Raw genomic sequence first — 16,199 nt, 5'->3', positions numbered from 1 at the left:
ATTTATCGGTCTGCGGCTACAAACATTTTCGTTGACGTTGCTTAGATAACGTAACCGTTCAGGCCTCGCAATAAATGAAGTTGCGAACTCTTCGGTTGTGTATGAAAACCTATTTTTGCCCTAATAAAAGACATTTTCAAAAGGACACGTGTCTTGTGCTGATACATATCTTCCAATTTACAATGCTGAGGCAAACAGAAAATCAACTGCGTACATCTACCTCCTAGCCTAAGCACCTTTTGCCATTCATTTTTGAGCACACTCAAATATCGGCTTAGGTTGCTATTGTTTTAGAAGCTTTGCCCTGTTCTGAAAAAAGAAAACAGTTAAAAAGCTTTACCTTCGTTCTCCTTCTCGCATTTAATACAGACTTGTTTGTCAGCAGATCACACACACAGCAGATATCACCGTGGCACATACAACTCGAATCACAGATGAGACTATTGCTATTACAATAAAGCTTTCCACAAGAGCCAAAACGAGACTTGTAAGGGTGCACAAGCACATCGAAATGAGATTGGCGCTTCCGGGGCTTGTTTACATAATGCGTAAAAAACAGGACGATCGGCGACCAGCTGATCGCAATATAACACCAAGGATACCGATGTTTCGATACATAGAACGCAGGATCAAGACCTCAATCGTCCCTTGTATGCTGTAGTCGTCATACTTCCCATCCAACCGCTTTTTAGCACAAGTAACTAGAACAACCGAAGATTTCGCAACACCTTTTAATGCGAGGCCTGAATGGTTACATCATCTAAGCAACGTCAACGAAAATGTTTGTCGCCGCAGACCGATAAGTTTAGTCTTAGATAAAGTACGCGTAATAGTTTCAACGCGCGAACATTGTTGATATGTACCTTTCTTTGGACCCGCGTACATTCGGTTCAACTTGATGACAGCTGCACCAGCGTGAGAGCTCACGTCGAACACTTGCACACATATCTTGACTATGGCAAAATTTCTTGCCTTCGACTGGCTTGAACACTCCATCTGTAGCATCACGGTACGTCTTGGTTGAAACGATGATCGTCTCGCACACGGCAACAAACGGAGAACGACACGCATTGTTTTATTTATACTGTTTATACGCTACCGGTCTACGGGCGTCGCAAAACTATCCAACTCTTGTCCGCCATGTTGAATCGATCGGAGCGCCCCCTATATTCGCTGAAACTCCTCAATCACGCCGGCAGCGCAACGGCACCGGCTGGCCGGGTCGCCCGGTCGCGCAACCGACGCCCGCCCGCTGCGCACTGCGCATGCGCGGCTTGGCGGCTCTCTCAGCTCTCTCGGCCGCTCTGCTGGCTCAGCAGCACGCCGGCTCGCGGGCTCGCCGGGCTCGCTTCCTTTGAAGTTCGAACAGTTCGAAGTTCAAACTGCTTCCGGAGCGCGAGCTTGCGCGCGCAGGCGCGGGTTGGCGATGGAAACTATCTTCTCGAAAAACGAGGCTGTAACGTATCGTTTGATGGCGCAAATGCACGTATTTTTCGCGTCGTTTTTTGTACAGTGTGTGAATCTCGCGAAACAGGCGACGAAAAGTGGTGGGTGAAATGTGCTCGCATGTCGTCGTGGATTTTGTGTAGCACGTAGGATTACCCAGAAAGGTGGGTCAATATTGATAAATGTGCGCATAAGAAGCAACTACATGCACGTGACCTGCCAAACCTATTCACCCTCATTATTTTATCGTGCGAACGGACATTGTCACGTATCGCGTTCGATTTCGGTCCCAACACCGGTAACTTCGAATAGTATATCGTGTTTGATGTTGTATTTCTCACCGTCGGTAAGTTCGTATTGATATCGTATTCGATGTGGTGGTTGTGTCCCAGCACCGATAGTTTCTTGTGTTGCAACATCGAATTGTATCCCGGTACGCTGGGTTTATCGTTTGGCGATCAACTTTTGTGGCATTACAACTGCAATAAACATTTGTTGGAAAGCGATCACTCCAATGAGCACGTTGTTATTAGGCTTTCTCATTAAACGGTAGGTCGCGGCGGGTGTTCAGGCTAGTTATTCAGAATGGTTTGGTGGTTGTCTAGTTTCAAGCGCGCGAGGCTGTGTGTACTGTGTGCCGTACTAACAGCTGTACATACTTGCACTGTCGATCAATGTTAATGTGTTCGCAACGCAGAACGCTTATGTTATGTGTGTATCCACACCCAATATATTTCTCGCGTATTGCCACGTGGATATGCCAACGTACGTAATTCATATTGGTAACTTGGTATCCGCGTTCTGAGATAAATGCACGCGATATATTCTCCTTTGGTCCAATGATCGACGACCGATATTTGTATATCGTGTAGCCGTACAGTATGTCCATGTCGGTCACCAATATGCAAGCGATGTCGTATTCTATTCCAATAACCGTAAGTTCTATCGGGATATTGTGCTCCGATATCGTGTTGTATATCAATAACCGCAAGTTATATCGGGATATTGTGCTCCAATATCCTGTTGTATACCAATCACCGCATACTATATCGGGATATTGTGCTCCGATATGAATTCCCATCGTGCGTATTGGGTTAATCGGATAACAATAAGTTTTTATTGGTTTCCATCATCTTCATTGGAATACAATATTTCCAACATGCCGAGTTCATATTGGCCTTATTCAATAGGGACCACACAATATTTGAGCGATATTCGCCTCAGGTCGGCAAAGTCTGCGAGTATTGCCGATTTTTCCGTTGCATAGGGAAAATTGTGCCGGTACCATTTTTATTCTGCCGATGTCGACAGAATATTTGTTATATTGCGGCGGCGCAAACATGGTATGTATGGTACACGAACCGTGTTTTTACCTGAATACCGTTTTTGAATCGGCAATAACTGCGCAGTATTAGGTATTTTTGGCCGATTCGAAAATGATATTGGAAGAAAGCCGGTGCCATTTTGACACGGCCGATGTCAACAGAATATCTGTTATATTGCACCGACGCAAGCCCGGTAACGACGATGGGACGAATATTAGGGAGTTTTCGTAGATCGTTTTCGCCGTCCCGCAAGGGCCCTCCGCAACCCGCTACGATAGCGGGAACACCACAGTCAAGGCTATCGGCGCGCAGGCGCAGTAGCAACTTCTTCGTTGCGAAACGGTTAGCGGAGGGGGCAACGCGGTCTACGAAAACTCCCTATTGTTTGTTTTTCCCTTCCAAAAGATAACTTGGAAGGGGAGAGAGGAGAGAGGGGATACACGAGTGAGAGATGAGGCATAATAAGAGGGAGAGTGATCTTAATCTTTTTAGGTCAACCTCACGTGATCAGACTCGCTGGCGCCTTGGAAAGCAAACTTGAAAAGGGAAAGGGGGAGAGACAGTTGTGACGTGCCCGGCTTTGGTTAATCCTTCGAACAGGGCGCTCGGGCCCAACGCAAGATCCGGTTAGGTGCGCACGCGCGGGAGTGTGGTTGTGCGTGCGTGTTTCAAGAAGCGAGAGGCAACGGGCGGTGACTCAAGGCAATCGCGGCATGCTTCGGAGAAGGCGCCCCCCCCCCCCCCCCCCCCGCAATTTCGGGCGTGACAGTCTGCTGGCCTTCTCCCCCTCACCACGAGCAAGAAAAGGACCACGTTGCCGAAGCAAACGGAAATAGAAACAGGCGAGGGACATTCCAGCACAGCCTCCGACTGGAAAGATCTCAAGTTCTCTCCACCTTTTCTGCGGCGAAAATGTAAGACCCCGGAGGGGAACAAAAATGAAGAAAAAACGGGGCCAGGGGCTGGGCGTACGAGACGGTGTGGAGACCAGGAGGCAGATTTTTCCTTGGACGGGACGGCCTGGAGGCAGCGAGACATCGACGGACAGAGGGGATATTGAGGAAAGGATGATTTCCAATGCCGTGGGAACTCGACGCGACTTCTCCGAGACGACCAGACCTGCGAGTGCTTGCCGGGTAGATTTTTTTTTTGTTCGCTTGATGCTAAGATATTCACGTGGATTCGGGGAAGAAGTCCTGCTACGGATTGAGTGACATGTGTAGCAACTTTGCAACTAGTCAACGATGACGCTGGTCATTAGCGATAGACCCCTCTCTCGACAAAGCGACTTCTTGGAGTTTGTGTTCAAATGTTTTCGTGGCGGATAGAGCGGGACGTATGGATACGATAGACAGGTGAGAAACAACTTATTTACGGGTTTTCATGGTCATGTAGGACGTAAGCGAAGTGCTGGAGTCGATTTTTTTAAAATCTTGTGATAGAATGGAATCTTATTATCCGCGTGCTGTTGCGTGGGCATTTGAAAATACGCGTGGTAATATTCTAGTTTTCATTGGAAGGTGAATAACAAGTTTTTGATTATTGCAAGTGCGTTCTTAGTGCTTATGTGTATATTTATACTAATGTTACTTTATTGCATTTACCGCGTTTGTACTTAGAATCTTAACTGTATTAAGGTAACGGTATTACTGTATACAAAATAAGTTATATTTTGTTCTAGGACAGCTTAAGCTCATAGGGAGAAGTAAATTAGTTGACTAAAGAGTAAGTTTAGTACCCCTGCCACACGGAAAAGTTAATGTACTTTCATTAAGTCATGTGAAATTTAATCAGTTCCCGGCCTTTAGTAATTATACGAGCATCACCAGCTTATTTGTCGACCCCATAATGCCACTCGATCTAAAATATATTAATTTGCGATGTGGCCGGGGTATAATGCAAGAATTCAGTGACTGCACGCGATAACATCGCTTACATGATCGTAATTGACACAAGTCTAGCCGTGCCCGCGTTGACTACGTCTACCTGATTTTTAACAGTGATCTGTTTTGCTGTGTCCAATCACTGCCTGTCTCGCCATTTTGCCGGAGTATTTCTGTATAAAACATGCGTTCCTACAGAAATAATTGCGACTCAATGTTTTCGACTTAAAACAATCACATTTTTCCATAGACGTCTTATACGCATACCTCGTGCCATTTCGTACCTAATGTTTAGCGGTGTAATGCTTTTCCCGTGTAATAACACGTTATCTAGACCAGTTGCTATGTGAAGCACTCATTTTAGCTAATAAGACGCACGTTACGACGGTCGATCCACGAGCGTCGCCTTCGCTTCGTCGCACGCCCCCGATGGCCTTCCGTTGCGGCGTCACGAGAAGAGCGTTACAGTCTTATTTCTGGGAGCTGGAGGTTAGTGTGCTGTTGGGCTGATGTTTTTATGTGCCATGTATGTTAAGTATGGTTGTGGTATGCGTAATGTATCTACACATGTATAATAAAGATGCCAAAAAAAGCCCGAAGCGTAATGGTGGCGTGAGCAAATAACAATACTTTTGTAGTACATAAATTGGGCGGTATCTGTAGTCTGTTGCAACTCGAGAAGGTAGGGCGAGAGTAACACGGGCCGGGGAGAAGGAAGCAGACGGAACGCTAAAGAGGGAAGGAGGTTTTCCCTCTCTTCTCTGAAACGTTCCGTATGCTTCCTCCTTTCCTGTCCGTCTTGTCCTCGCCCTACCATCCAAGTACTCTGAAGATATAAGTTTGATATCTGGCGGGTGCTCGGACGACACTGCCAGTACAAAATTGACATTCTCGACCCCCGGCGGATACTCAACCGACGCTCTAAGTACTTCATATATATACGCCTGTTATCCAGCAGGTGCTCAGACGACACGCCAGCTTGATTGACATCCGCGATGCCCGGTGGGTACTCAGCCGACGCTCCAAGTACTCTACTGATATACGGGCGATATCCGGCGGGTACTCCGACAACTCGATTGACCTTGGATTAACACGCGACGTCCGACGTGCACTTAGCCGACGCTGCTAGTACTCTATAGATATACTCGGCGTCCGGTGGGTACTCAGCCTGACGGTGGCGGTACTCCAGTGATATTGTGCTGGTACTGCCCCGCTTTTGAAACGATATTGTCTAGACATCGTGTGGATGGGAAGAACCATATATTTGAGTATTTGCCAAGAATATTCTGTAGACACTAGACACTCGCCTAATATTCTTGTGCCGCTTGGGTAGTTGGTAGTGAGCGCTTGTTTCTTCCTTTCTTGTTCCCGTCTTATTGTGCTCCCTTTTTAGTTGTAACGAAAGCAAGCCACGATGGAATTTAGAGAGGGCTTAAAGCTTGCTTTAACATCTGTGTGCATGTGAGGAAACGCTTCATGTACAAGGCCTACTACAAGGTAGTAATCATCACAATTTTTTCATCTAAGTAACAAAATAATGCATCTCTGCATTTCAAAGTATCCTATAACTTGTCGTGTGCTGTACCGATATAGGCATCTTTTGCATGCAGAAATGGCGGGACACTAAAACTAATAGTAATTTGTTTATCATCTTTGCTTAGATAAATGTTTCTGAAGGTTTGGCAGGAAAGAACCGCCTTCTAACATGAGCCCGAATCTGGTCTTTGGTTTGTTTTAAGTCATGGCCAAGTGCTCTTAATAAAATATTGAAATAACCAGTTGAGAAGACACCAGATGATACTTATCTCACTTGGTCTCCAGCTTTAAAAAGAAAATGTTTACAGATTGGCATAGCAGAGACACCCTTTTAAACAACCATATTTACATGTCATTTACCTTTAGCATGAGCAGTTACATCGACCACGCAAACGGCACGGCTTTCCTCCGTTCTTGTGCCTTCCCCTATCTTGTTTTCTTTTGCGAAGATTGGCATTGATAAGAATGGCGAAGGCCCTGACGACAGCAAACAGAGCTTGTTTGTGGTTGTCCGCACCAATTTGATCATAACACTCTAACCCTCTTTTTTAAGCATGCAAACAAAAAGATGCTCTCCCCCTGAAAAACAAAAGAGTAAAGTGGATTAGAGTATGATCATAGCACCTCTATACTCACAAAGCTTGCCAGTTCGATGACGGAGTCATTGAGTGCCTGGTCACCGATTTGGAGCGTGAGGATTTGATAGCACAGAGAATTAAAGAGCCATTTCTCGGGGAACCTTGCCGTCAGCACACAGCTTTTGCAGTGGCGAGGGCCCAAAACATACTTTTTTCGTGTTTTGCGTCCGCTGCGGTGAGTCTCTTCTCCGTTGTATGCCACTCCACCTTTTCCATTTCGGCGACCGCTTCTCGTGGCAATCTGCCAGGTTTTGTCAGTATAAAGGAGGCTATGGTACGACATATACTGGTGCTCTGTAGCGGGGCGCCATCCTGCTGTGTAATCTTTGGGCAGCCCCTTAGTCCACAGAACTCTGAGAATGTGGAGGTTATCTATCCTACCTGTGACCATTATCTGCAACTCACAAATTTCAGTGCTTCCTAGGATTGTTTACAGCAAGGCATGCAAGTGAGTCATGTTTTTTCATCCGCAAAACTTTCAAATGGCCCAACTGTTTACCTCGGCAAAAACTGCACGGTTCGGGGCACAGCCACGCAGGCGGCAAGGCGTTGACACCAAGAGGTCCCGTTCTCTTTCCCTCACTGGCTCTTGCGGTACCCTTATCTCCGTCGACTGAAAGGAAAGTCCCTTCAGTGTCGTGCATCCTTGAGCCTCCACTGAAGCAAAAATGGTTCCATATGAACTTACTTGCCATTAAAGACCAAAGTTCTCTTCTTCACTCTTATTTTCTACCCACCTAATACAATGGTTTGTTATCAGGAACACCACCGTTAACTAGAAAACTCATTCGTAATGAAAGTCCTCCGTAGTAAGGAATCATGTTCAAGGTCTAATTAAAGAACAAGCATGGGCACTAAGGACACCCTCCTACATGGGTGGGTATCAGTGGACCCGATTTGGCTGACATTTGCGAGGCCTAGCTTGACAACTTAATAAATGACATTGTTTCTTGTCACATTATTTTTTTTAGTGGTCTTGGTCATTAGTTCTGACCTTGGAATGGTTTTGAGCGCACCAATATAATGTTTGCAACTTCGCCATGGGAACCACGAAGTTCTTTCAAAACTGAATAGCAAGCTTTAAAATAAAATGACAAAAAAATTTTACAGATGCACGAATATGATTACCATCGTCTATGCCCGTACCTGCTGGCACCTGTTTCCAGAAAAATCAACAAATACCAAAGTAATGCACATATACATAGTGAAGAGGCCTGGCCGACAACCTGATGAAATGTCAAGAACGCATGAACTGTTAAGTTTTCCGTTCACTGCATGGTTCTCTAAAGGCACGTTCACACTCTTGCGACCTTTTAAAACTGGGTTCCTTTAAACCTCTTACAACGGATGGATGGATGGATGAATCCGGTTGAGCTCTTTGGATCGGGCCGTAGCTTATGCCACCTAGCCATTTTGTTTCACCATTGAAGCTTAGAATATTCAAATGTGAAATCTATATTCACTCCACACTGCAAAGAAAGTGGGGCTATAAAACCTTCTTGCCATCAGTTAATAAGAGAATACCTAGTTTTCTCTCGCTTTCTGCCACCATTCACTTAATCTTTGCTTGGTAATCTCTACAGACTTGAAATCCACTCTCCCTTCGCTGTCTTTAAAACACAATGATTTTATTAAATCTATGTTGTCTTCGGTAGGCATAAGGTGAAGCCCTTTACAGTAGAGTATCAAGTGCTCAGCCGTCTCGTCCTCCTTTCCACAAGCAGTGCACACTGTATCCATTTCCTGGTACTTCGCTCTGTATGTTCTGGTTCGCAGAACACCCGTCCTCGCCTCAAACAACAATGAGCTTCCCCTAGAATTGTCACAAATGCTTTCTTTCGCAACAACTCTTTTGATTAATCTATAGCTTTCCAGAGCCGTCTTATTTTGCATTCCCTCCAGACACCGATCTCTTTCTGTGGCCTCAACTTTCTTCTTAACTGAGACCTGCTCTTCCGTATCTCCACTATAGCCTAAGAACTTTCCTCTTTATTTCCTAGTGCGCTGTCTCTACTTTGTGTCTATGCTCCTCGTGTATAAATAGCTGAAAACCTTTCGTGCCCATTCGTCCTTATCCATTTGCTCTCAACCGATCCTCAAATTCTATCTTGCTCACTGCTTCCCTGCTCTCAAAAGACGCCCATCCCATGTCCCCTTGTACTTCCTTGTTTGGCGTTTTGCAATGTGCCCCCATAGCTAGCCTACTTACTCCGCGCTGTTTTATTTCTAGTCTTGCATGCACTTCGGATTTCATGCATAGCACTGCGTTTCCAAAAGTCAAGCCAGGCACCATGACCCCTTTCCGAACCTCTTTCACCACCTCATACCTGTTGAAATTCCAAAGTGCTCTATTTTTTAATACAGCTGCATTTCTGTTGCCCTTTTCTATTATATACTTTTCATGCTCACTGGGATATTCTGCGCCATCACATATCCATACTCCTAGATACTTGTATTTACTAGCTCTCTCAACTGTAATATTCTGTATTTTCAGCCTCTCAACTTCATCATTGTTAAAAATCATGACTGCAGATTTTTCCCTACTGAATTCTAGGCCTAATTCCTCTCCTTCCTTACCACGGATGCTCATTAAATCCTGCAACTCTGTCCTGTTGTTAGCCATTAGTACAATATCATCCGGATACATCCATCCCAGTAAGGAATGCTGAATTTTTTGGCCTAGCATACTGTATGAAAGGTCGAATCCAAGCCCACTCTTCTCTAGTCTATCCTCCAATCCTCTCAGATATAACATAAACAGCAAAGGTGATAACGGGCACCCCTGCCTAAGGCCTCGTTTTATCTCTATTTTCCCCGTCGCCTTTCCTTCCCATGTTATAATCACATTATTATTTTGTAAATGTTCCTTAATAGGGCTGTTAGTCCTTCATCTAGGTTTAAGCTCTCCACTATGTCCCACAGCTTCCTTTGGTTCACATTGCCATAGACACCCTTGATATTCAGAAATGCCAGCCAGAGCTGTCTGTTTTGTTTTTGCGCTATTTCTATACATTGTGTTCGAGAAAATATATTTTCCTCCAACCTTCTTTATTTTCGAAACCCCTTCTGTAACTCGCCCAGTTTGCTCTCGCAATCTACCCATTCCTCCAGTCTGTACTTTATAATCTGCATTACCAACCTGTAAATACCTGGTGTTACGGTTTTGGGAAGATAATTCCTAATATCAGACTTATCTCCCTTTCCCTTATATATCATAATAATCCTACTAAGCCTCCATTCATCTGGTATATTTCCTTTTGTTATCGTAGTGCTCACAACATCCCTTAGTTTTGCCTTAGATTTAGGACCCAAATTCTTCAACAGCTTGATTGGGATCCCATCTGTGCCTGGCGACATGCCACTAGGGACTCTTCCTTCCGCCTTTTTCCATTCTCTTTGTCCAAAATCCGCGATGTCACAAGCTGGACTGCTACTTCCTTCGGTTCTCTTATCTCCCACATGTACCCGTTCCCGAAATTTCTGCTCCATCACTGCTCCTAGATATCGTATCGCATCATCTCCCTCTAATTGATCTCCCTGATGCGAGAGTATGAACCTCTGTCTAGCTTGCGTCGTTTCACTGAGTGAGTTCAATTGCTCCCGAAACTTCTTCGATGCGTTTCTATCTTTCTTGCTTACATTTGTCATCCATTCCTCACCCTTTCTCTGAATTTTCGCATTGATCAAACTGGATGCCTCTCGGCGACATGTTATAAAAGTGTCCCATTTTCTCTTTACGTCCGTTTCTGAATCCCCACTGCGCTTAGAATATTTGTGTTCTCTAGATGCTTTTTGACGTTTTTGTATCGCTTGCCTCACTTCTTTGTCGCACCAGCTTTTTGGTTTATGTCCTTGCTACCCCTTTCGTTTACTCTGAACTTTGTCTAGTTCCAGAGCAAAAAGCCTGGTTAGGCTCTCATAGGTCCAATCTGTATACTGTTGCGCTGAAACTGCTTCCTCTATTCTTTCAGCAACTATTTCCAACTCTTTGTCGCTGCAGAAAGTTTGCTTTGAAGTATGTTGTCTAGTTTCAGCATTTACTTCTCTGGCAAAATTCAGCTTAATACGTTTGTGATCACTACCAAGACTTTTGGAACCTTCTTCATCTATTTTCATTACTTGTAACTTACCATATATTTTGTGTGACATGAGTACGTAATCTATAGTTGAATGTAGATTGCCAGTTTCCCATGTTATGTGCCCGTCACACTTCTGACTGGTATTACATAAAACTAAGTCATGTTTTTCCACCAGTTCTAATAATATTTTTCTAGTTGAGTCTGTATACCTATCCAGACCCACGATATGGGCATTCATGTCTCTCATTATAATTATTTCAGAACCTTCCCGTAGCTCATTAATGTCTCTTGATATGCAATCTATCATTTTTCTGTTTTCCTCTTCAGCACCTGTCCATAAGTAAACAACTCCAAGGGCTGTTGATTCCCCAGCGAATTTTCCTTTCAGCCACAAATGTTCAGCGCACTTTTTTCTGATCCTTTTGAAGGTTCATATTCTTCTTAATAAATGCTCAAATTCCACCTCCCTTCCTCGTTCCCCCCATTCTGTTGCATTGTTCCCACATATAGTCAGGGTCGCAAGTTGGCTGCTCCATGTCCCTGAGATGTGTTTCCACAAACCCATACACCATTAAATTCTTCTTTCTCAGTTGCTCCTCTACCTCTTCCCATTTTAACCTATTTCTACCACCCTGCATGTTAATATATCTAATGTCTGATTGTGCTGTTTGTTTATACCTGTTCTTACGTTTTCTCCTCTTTTTAACGCCTCTCCTGACTTTGTTGGGTTTTCAGTTACTTCAGTGCCCCCAGGGCCCTCGGTCCCCCCAAAAAAGCAGTCACCGTGCGGCCCATCCTATCTCCCACCCTGTAACTCGTGGCCTCACTGTAGTGAATGCCATCTGCAAAAGGGCGGGAGCCAGCCTCGTACCACTTCCCTGTTTACTTCCACTACGTCGTACCGAAGCTGTCGACTCAAACCATTAAAGAACACATGCAAAGGAAAAAAAACATTTTTTTAAACAGCTTAGATGGAAAAGGATGCCATAAAACGATTTTACAACGAAGAAAAAAAATTTTTAGAGCTACATTTACGGCGCCATACGAAGTTGTAGTTGGGGCCTGCGAGAGCCGCCGCTGGTCACGTGGTAGGCCCGCGCGCCGCCGCGCTGCGTCGCCGCCGCCGCAAAGTCACACGCTGCCGCACGCTGAGGGTTATGCGAACGCCGCGTCAACTCGTTTCTCTACGCCACCGTCGTTGCCGCCGCACAAGTTCGTCTGCTTCGGGGCGCCGCCGCCGTCGTCTGACCGGCGCACAGGTCTATCACGTCTGCTTGCGCTTTTTCAGGAGTTTCCTCTGGGCTCTAAAAGTTAATTATCAATCTTTTGGTTTTTTGTTATACTTCAAACAAAGATGAATAAGTTACGTTTAGACGCCATACGAAGCTCCCGAAAGAGCGCAAGCACCACGTGATAAATAAGGGCCAGTCACGTGATAAATAAGGGCCACTTTTCCGCGGCGCCGACGGGCGCCAACTACAAATTCGTATAGCACCGTAAATATAGCTCTATTTTTTTTTCATCGTTGTCATATTGTTTTATGACATCCGTTTTCTATCTCAGCTGTTTTTTTTTATTTTTTTCCTTTGCATGTGTCCTTAAATTCCTTTGTTGGCTTCGAAAACCCTCCTCTCCGTTGCCCCGGACTGCCCCCGAACTTCTGGAATGGTGCACACAACCACGTGCACATTCTCAGAAACGGCAGCTTACACATTCCCACAATTAGCTGCTTTCCAAGGTTCTGGCTCCTACCCTTAAGCACATCATTCCGCCCCGCATGAACTCTTACTAGGTTCCTTCCCTCCCGGTTATCCCACACCCCCTCACGTGCTGTGGTCATAGCATCCACCATACACTTCCCTGGCTGGACCTCTACGGTTACCCTCTGGTCTCCCTTCACCCTGTTATGTACACCCCTCTTAACCCATGCTACGTTAGAGCTCCCCACTACCAGTACCCTAGATCCGCCTCGTACCTGCGCGCCTTTGTCCTGCGACTTATCTCCTGTCACTAGACTGCCCGACGCCTGCTGCTCGAAGGCGCCATTGAGCTGAGTGTCACTCAACTCTCCAGCGTCGTCGAGCCCGCCAGGCAACAGGCTGGACTCCCGACCACCAGTGACCCCAACCTGCAGACTGGCGGTTCGTCCCGCTAGAACTGACACTTCCTTCTTTCTTCCCTCCCTACTTTCACTCGCTCGAATTACCCCTTCCAGGCACTCTACCCTACTGTCACAATCCCTCTTACGCTCCTCTAAACCCGCCTTCCCTACTTCCCCCAGCTCTTCCACCTGCTTCTCGAGGCCGACAAGCTGCTCCCTCTCCTCATGATTAAGCTGCCTAGTCAGCTCCTCAACCTGGGCCTCGAGACCCACCCGCTTCTCTCCTCCTGCCTTAAGCTGGGCCTCAATCTCCCGAACTCTACCCTCCCATTTCCCAGTTACCTGCTGAAGCTTCACACAAAGCCGACACTCGAAACTCATCCGCGCCGCCTCCTCCAGACTCCCGAAACCCGTCTCCTCTAGGTAACACCACCTCTCACAGCCCTCGCACTGCACCAACCCGTCCACACTCTTGTCATGCCGACCCAAATCTAGACCCATGTCCACACCGGAAACAAACCGTCCCTTCCCGCCAAAAATTCAAACAGAGCCTACTTTGCGAAACTAACTTAAACTGCTGCTGTTCAAACCGGTTCAAAACTAATACTGCTACCGCATAGTCACGTCCAATCAACTCTCAAAAAAAAAAGAGAGAAAAGAACGAAAACTGGCACTTAGCTTCGGATGCTCGAGGAGAACCAAGAAACACGTCCACTCACCGCAAGTGCCACTCACCGCTAGCGAGAGGACACACTGGCGCCATCTATTGGGTAGCATTATAAACTTGGCGGTCCGGCATATTAACTATTTCTCTTGCGCATTGTCTTTTCTTTCTTGGCTCGAAAAACTTTTGTCAACGTTATAAAAATGCCTTTCTTACAGGTATTACACACGTTTGACCTCGGAAATCCGGCGAAACGCTTCGCGTTTGTAAAATGCAGTTCCAGGGTCACCGCATAGATGGCGCCAGATTGCCAGTGTGTACCCTCGTCCTAAGAACTTTTAAGAAGTTTTAACAGATCTCGTCTCTCTCGGTCGTACTCCGTTGCAAGAGTGCGAACGGGCCTTAAAACTCAAGTTTTTGCCAACTGCGTTCAATTTCTTTACTCTTGGAAAGTGGTTCCAAGATAGCAGTGCCCATGTATCCTCCCGAAGTTGCCGGTACATGCTTGGGACACCCTCGGAAGCTTCAGCCGTTGATTTTGGAAACCTGTGGACGCACACATACTGCGGTTCTATCCTCCAGCCAAGGCTACTCACTTGAGCTTGCACAGCTTTCGCAGTTTGTTCATGCTGATGCGAGACGAAGTATAGTGGCATTTGCACATTCAAGATAGCAAAACCCACCATTTGTCGGCTCCGAGCCGCATGATGATGATACCCAAGAGCTATTTCGCGTATGGTCTATAAGACCTATATAATGCACGATGCTGAACCTGCCAATTGCTACATAGTTTAGAGCCGGGAAGGCGGACATGCAGCAAGGCACGCACCTGCAATTGCATCCACTTTGGCAGGTGTAATGGGCTTCCTTCCCACGGCGCCATACTTTGTCACGCCTGGAAGGTTGGCCTGTCACACTCCTATTGACCAGGTCCTCGCCCTTGTAGAGGCACCGGGAAAACAGGAGCAGCAGCGCGAGTTGAACTTGGCCTTGCCTATGGCCCAGTCAAATTTTTCTTCTGGTAGGGAAACTCCGCCTCGGAGGTAACGCTGCAAGTGTAAAGAAAATCATAAATAAACAGGTGCTCAAGCAAGTTTTAGTACAGGTATAGTGCCTGGACGTATTCCCCACTGGTGCAATTGGCATCCCGTTCCTCCTATGTATTAAGAGTTGTGCACAGGAAGCAACAATAATGTTACAAAACCGAAAGTGTCATGCTGTCGAAAGTCTGTAGTTGGTCTTCAAACCTTTAGTGAATACGACAAGCAGGCTTAAGTGCCGCTGATCATGGCGTCCCAAATTGTTACTGTGAAGTGACTGTGGACTTTCGAGGCACTGAAAAGAATGGTGCGGCAAACACACCTGATGGCTAACCCCGCTTGAAACCCCTTGACGAGTTTGTGCTAGTTTCGTAAGTGGCATCAAAGCGCATGAGCAGGAGGGACGTGCAGGACTTCGAAGCAAATGGCAGTGTAGCCCTTGAATGAGAGGCACTTGGAAGCGAGTGGCAGCACAGCACTCACTCGTGGCACGTGTCTCTCGCTTTCACACAACTAAGGCTGGACCGCATGTAAGCGATTTAGTGAGCAACGAGACGAGCATCGGCAACAGCGACGGAGATTTCTCACTGTCGCTTGTAACGCCTGCTCGGTTCTTGAATTACTAGAAAACGTCGCTCATCGCATTGGTCGCTTGCTCCTGTCGCTTTCATGCAGTGTGCCTGGTCGTGCAACTGAGCGATAGCAAAAAGGGTCACCATCGCTTGCCTCGTCGCTCCCTTCATGGTTGTCAGCGCTTGCAAAAATGTGAAGTGTGAAATTTATGTAGAGATTTGTCCATGCCGGCTCCTAGTCTGCTGGCAGAACTTTGCGTTTCAGTGAAATACGACCACATGATTTCTCACTTTGCTTATGTACTGAGGAGGATAGCCGACGAGGAACTAGTTGAAAAATCAGTTCATGATCCCTTCAAAAATGTTGTTCGAAACACCTCGTTTTCTGTTGTTTTTTTGGCTGTCTACAGTGCCGTCCGACGGCACTCCACCCGCGCCTACAAGTGCCGTCCGAAAGAAAGTCGAACAGCACACGTATCCCTGGGGAGCTCGTTAACCAACCCCCCGCATGCATTCATGCCGCCTCGCGGCAACAGTATGCGGCTGCTAATTACAAAACTATTAACCTACTTGGCCCCGTTGCACATGACGCTTCGCAGCGTCCAACCCCTCTGTCCCATACCAAGCCCCGCGGTCCCTCATGTAATTCCGGAAAGGGACGCCCATACCATTTTGTTAAAAGGGCCCTGCAATCATATTTCAGCGCCTACCTTCTTTGCGGTTTCCACGTCTCTTGGGGTTCGGGCAAGCCAGCGGGCACGGAGAGAGTAACTAAATATCAGTGAGTCATATTTTAACCGGACGACGCGAAAACTTCCTCCACCTACGAGGACGACCCGCGTTGCCGAAAGCGCGCAATATGTGACGTCTTTGGTCCTGGGCTTACCACTGGTCAGAGCCGCTAAAAGCTTTTTT

This window comes from Ixodes scapularis, unplaced genomic scaffold (genome assembly GCF_016920785.2).
Source record: "Ixodes scapularis isolate PalLabHiFi unplaced genomic scaffold, ASM1692078v2 PGA_scaffold2__306_contigs__length_199485367, whole genome shotgun sequence".
Lineage (NCBI taxonomy): Eukaryota > Metazoa > Arthropoda > Arachnida > Ixodida > Ixodidae > Ixodes > Ixodes scapularis.
This window is presented reverse-complemented; position numbering follows the sequence as displayed.